We start from the raw sequence: 5,274 nt of genomic DNA, 5'->3' as shown, positions 1-5,274 counted from the left end.
CACCCGGGGCAAACCGGGCTCGGACTTCGTGCACGCCGCACCTTGGAGCACACATCGGAGCGCTCCCGGGTTCGCACCAGCATTGCGCACCTTTGATGCGCTGCCTTCACTAATTTCCAGAAAAGGCAAAAAAAAGAAAAAATGAGATTTTAAAATTTCCGTTTTGAAAGATAGGTGAAAAAAACGGAACGCGGGTGCCATCTTGAGCCCGCCCTGGTGTGCAGCCCAGGCAAGTTGTGCGCACCAAGGCACCCACCCTGGCCAAGGTGGGTCACGGGTGGGGTCCTAGGGTGGGTAACGGGGTGGGTACTAAGGTGCGTGCCAAGGTGGGTCATAGGTGGGTGCCAAGGTGGGCACCAGGGTGGGTGTGCACCAACCCTAGCCAGGGTAGGTCACGGGGTGGTTGTCGGGGTGGGCGTCAAGGAGCCAAGGTGGGTGGCAAGTAGCCAAGTTGCGTGCCAAGGTGGGTGTCGGGGTGGGTGCCAAGGATCCAAGGTGGGTGCCAAGGAACCAAGGTGGGTGTCTGGGTGGGTGCCGAGGTGGGAGCCAGGGTGGGTCCCAAGGTGAGTGCAAAGGTGGGGTGCCAGGGTCAAGGTGAGTGCCAATGTGGGTTCCAAGGTGCCAGGGTCAGGGTGAGTGCCAATGTGGGTTCAAAGGTGCTAAGTTGGTGTGCGAGGTTGGGTGCGGAGGGTGGGTGGGTGCAAGGTGTGCTAGGTGGAAGCCCGGGTGGGTCGGGCATCCCATGGGTGTCGAGTTGGGTGCCTGATGGGTGCTTCTTGTCAAGTTTTAGTCGTCGGGACTCATTTCGAGCCTTAGAGGTCGTTTCTTGTCCGGTTGCCCTGTCTTCGACCTGGGAACCCAATTTTGGTCCTCGGGTCCCATTTTTTTTTTGTCTCGCATCCCACTTTTGGCCTGTGGCCTTTTCGGGGTCGATTCTCGTTTTGGGCATCAGAGCATGTTTCTTCTCCTAAAACCCAATATTTGTTTATTAAGTCTCGGAACACATTTTTGTTCTCGTGGACCCATCATGGGTCTTGGAACGCATTTTGGTGGTCCTTGGGTCCCATTTTGCATCCCGAAACTTGTGTTTTGGTGCTTGATCCCTATTTTGGGTGCCCACCCTTGCACCAAGTGCGCACCCGGGGCAAACCGAGCGCCTTGGTGCACCGGGGCAAGATCGTAGCGTGCACCCGAGGCGCCCCGAACATGCACCAGGTGCACTCGGCCCACATGTGAGCGCAGGTCGTTGCGCCCGAGGTGGTGTGTGGGCACCGCGTTGCAGACGGGACACTGCACGCACACGACGCCCCCTCCAGGTGCACGCACGTAGGCCGGGCCGGGTGCACACCCGACGCCCTAGCAAGGTGCGCGCACCCGGGCAGGCTCACACTTGGCGAACGGGGCGCACTTCGCGAGGGAGGGTGTGCACCTCGACGGGGTGGGGTGGCCGGGGTGGATTCGCACGTGGGTCGCGGTTTGCTAAGTACACACTGCGACAAGCTCATAACGGGTGCGATCATACCAGCATTAGTGCACCAGATCCCATCAGAACTCCGCAGTTAAGCGCGCTTGGGCCGGAGTAGTACTGGGATGGGTGACCTCCCGGGAAGTCCCGGTGTTGCACCCTTTTTTAGTTTTTCGCCGGGCGTCGCAATGCTATTTGAATAAACCTTTTGCCCGTTTGCGTTCTCGTCGGGGCCGGGCCGGGCCGGGGTGCGCTGCCCGCACTACCGCGCGCGCGGGGGCGACACCGAGCGCGCACCCGAGGCGCCCCGAGCAACACAGGCCACGGTGCAACACGGGCGTTGTGCGCGCACCCCGGTGCGCCCGAGGTTGCTGCGCGCGCACCCAGGTGAAATCGGTGTGCACCTCGGCCAGTGCGCGCTCGGTCGAGGTCGCGCACGTTGGCCAAGGTGCACGGTGATGTTTCTTACTCTAAGGTTCCGCACCAGACGCCCGGGACAGGTGTGAGCGAAGCTGGGCGGGGCCGGGTGCGCGGCCGGGGCAGGTGCACGCAGCTGGAGAGAGCTTTGGAGCACACTTCGGAGCGCACCAATGATGCGCTCCATTCAAAGTTTCCTGAAAAGGCAAAAAAAGTTGAGATTATAGAATTTCCCACTTGAGAGATTGTAAAAAAAAAAAAATTTAAAATGAAGGAAACGCGGGTGCCAAGGTGTGCGCAGCCCAGCCAAGGTGTGCGCACCAAGGCGCCCACCCTGGCGAAGGTGCACGCAAGGTGCGCACCCGAGGCAACCGGACAATAACCCAACTTTCGACTTCGCGCGCACCTTGGAGCGCACTTCGGAGCGCTCCTTGGTGCGCACCAATCTTGGGCACCTCGGAGTGCACCATGGCGCCCACCAAGGTGCGCACCCGGGGCAAACCGAGCTCCGACTTCGTGCGCACCTTGGAGCGCACGAAAGGTGCGCACCATGGCGCCCACCAAGGTGCGCAGCCCAGCCAAGGCGTGCGCATCAAGGTGCGCACCCTGGCGAAGGTGCGCACCCGGGGCAAACCGAGCTCCGACTTCGTGCGCACCTTGGAGCGCACAAAAGGTGCGCAACCCAGCCAAGGTGTGCGCACCCCGGTCAAACCGAGCTCCGAATCGTGCGCACCAGAGGTGCACGCCATCGTGCGCACCTTGGAGCACACTTCGGAGCCCTCCTTTGGTGCGCGCCGATGTTGCGCACCTCGGAGCGCACCCGGGGGAAAACAATGCAATTAACCCGACTTTCGACTTCGTGGGCACCTCGGGAGCGCTCTCGGGTTCGCACCTCGGAGCACACCGAGGTGCGCACCTTTGATGCGCTGCCTTCACCAATTTCCAGAAAAGGCAAGAAAACATTGAGAAGGTGTGCGCACCGAGGTGCCCACCCTGGCGAAGGTGCACGCGAGGTGCGCACCCGGGGCAAACCGGGCTCCGACTTCGTGCACGCCGCACCTTGGAGCACACCTTCGGAGCGCTCCTTGGTGCGCACCAGGGCGCGCAACCCAGCCGAGGTGCCCACCCCGGCGAAGGTGCACGCGAGGTGCGCACCCGGGGGCAAACCGGGGCTCCGACTTCGTGCACGCCATGGTGCCCCACCGCGGCGAAGGTGCACGCGAGGTGCGCACCCGGGGCAAACCGGGCTCCGACTTCGTGCACGCCGCACCTTGGAGCACACTTCGGAGCGCTCCTTGGTGCGCACCATGGTGCCCACCAGGGCGCGCAACCCCGCCGAAGGTGCACGCGAGGTGCGCACCCGGGGCAAACCGGGCTCCGACTTCGTGCACGCCGCACCTTGGAGCACACTTCGGAGCGCTCCTTGGTGCGCACCATGGTGCCCACCAGGGCGCGCAACCCCGCCGAAGGTGCACGCGAGGTGCGCACCCGGGGCAAACCGGGCTCCGACTTCGTGCACGCCATGGTGCGCACCGCGGCGAAGGTGCACACCCGGGCAAACCGGGCTCCGACTTCGTGCACGCCGCACCTTGGAGCACACTTCGGAGCGCTCCTTGGTGCGCACCAGGGCGCGCAACCCAGCCGAGGTGCCCACCCCGGCGAAGGTGCACGCGAGGTGCGTACCCGGGGCAAAACCGGGCTCCGACTTCGTGCACGCCGCACCTTGGAGCACACTTCGGAGCGCTCCTTGGTGCGCACCATGGTGCCCACCAGGGCCGCGCAACCCAGCCAAGGTGTGCGCACCAAGGTGCACGCGAGGTGCGCACCCGGGGCAAACCGGGGTCCGACTTCGTGCACGCCGCACCTTGGAGCACACATCGGGGCGCTCCCGGGTTCGCACCGGCGTTGCGCACCGTGGTGGGCACCTCGGGAGCACACCAAGGTGGGCAGCGAGGTGCGCACTTTGATGCGATGCCTTCACTAATTTCCATAAAAGGGCAAAAAAAAAACGAGATTTTAAAATTTCCGTTTGAAGATAGCTGAGAAAAAGGGAATGCTGGTGCCATCTTGAGCCCGCCCTGGTGCGCAGCCCAGCCAAGGTGTGCGCACCAAGGTGCCCACCCTGGCGAAGGTGCGCGCCCGGGCAATTAACCCAACTTCCAACTTCGCGCGCGCCAGGGTGGGAGCGCACCCAACAACCGGGCCTGGGAAGAGCCAATGCGAGAAACCCCACCAAACGCTCTGACAAAAAAAGAGGGGGCGCTCCAGTAACCCCGCTTCGGAGCGCACCCTGGGCAAACCCAGCCAAGGTGCCCACCCCGGCCAAGGTGCAGGGCGAGGTGCGCACCCGGGGCAAACCGGGCTCCGACAACGTGCACGCCGCACCTTGGAGCACACTTCGTAGCGCTCCCGGGTGCGCACCTCAGAGCACACCAAGGTGGGCAGCGAGGTGCGCACCTTTGATGCGCTGCCTCACTAATTTCCAGAAAAGGCAAAAAAAAAGGAGATTTTAAAATTTCCGTTTTGAAAGATAGTGAAAAAAACGGAACGCGCGTGCCATCTTGAGCCCGCCCTGGTGCGCAAGCCCAGGTAAGGTGCCCACCCTGGCAAAGGTGCGCACCCGGGCAATTAACCCTACTTCCGACTTCGTGCGCGCCAGGGTGGCAACCGGGCCTCGGAAGAGCCAATGCGAGAAACCCCACCAAACGCTCCGACAAAAAAAAGAAGGCGGCGCTCCAATAACCCCGCTTCGGAGCGCAGCCGGGGCAAACCCAGCCAAGGTGCCCACCCCGACGAAGGTGCACGCGAGGTGCGCACCCGGGGCAAACCGGGCTCCGACAACGTGCACCGCAGCACCTTGGAGCACACTTCGAAGCACTCCCGGGTGCCCACCGGCGTTGCGCACCGTGGGGGGCAGCGAGGGTGCGCACCTTTGATGCGCTGCCTTCACTAATTTCCAGAAAAAGGCAAAAAAAAAATGAGATTTTAAAATTTCCGTTTTGAAAGATAGTGAAAAAAAAGGAACGCGGGTGCCATCTTGAGCCCGCCCTGGTGCGCAGCCCAGGCAAGGCGATGCGCACCAAGGTGCCCACCCGAGGTGCACACCCGGGGCAAACCGGGCTCCGACTTCGTGCAGGCCGCACCTTGGAGCACACTTCGGAGCGCTCCTTGGTGCGCACCATGGTGGCCCACCAGGGCGCGCAACCCAGCCAAGGTCTGCACACCAAGGTGCCCACCCCGGCGAAGGTGCACGCGAGGTGCGCACCCGGGGCAAACCGGGCTCCGACTTCGTGCACGCCATGGTGCCCACCGCGGCGAAGGTGCACGCGAGGTGCGCACCCGGGGCAAACCGGGCTCCGACTTCGTGCACCGCCGCACCTTGGAGCACACTT

The 5,274-nt window shown here is 63.0% G+C and overlaps 1 non-coding gene across 1 annotated transcript; it reads left to right on the top strand.

Annotated features, from left to right (window-relative positions):
* Positions 1-1,508: 1,508 nt before the first annotated feature.
* Positions 1,509-1,627, top strand: LOC131866249 (5S ribosomal RNA). The gene has a single exon (XR_009364872.1). It is a non-coding gene; the product is annotated as a 5S ribosomal RNA (ribosomal RNA).
* The last annotated feature ends 3,647 nt before the right edge of the window (positions 1,628-5,274 follow it).

This window comes from Cryptomeria japonica, unplaced genomic scaffold (assembly GCF_030272615.1).
Source record: "Cryptomeria japonica unplaced genomic scaffold, Sugi_1.0 HiC_scaffold_138, whole genome shotgun sequence".
NCBI lineage: Eukaryota > Viridiplantae > Streptophyta > Pinopsida > Cupressales > Cupressaceae > Cryptomeria > Cryptomeria japonica.
The sequence above is the reverse complement of the archived record's forward strand: the minus strand, read 5'-3'. Positions and strand labels throughout refer to the sequence as shown.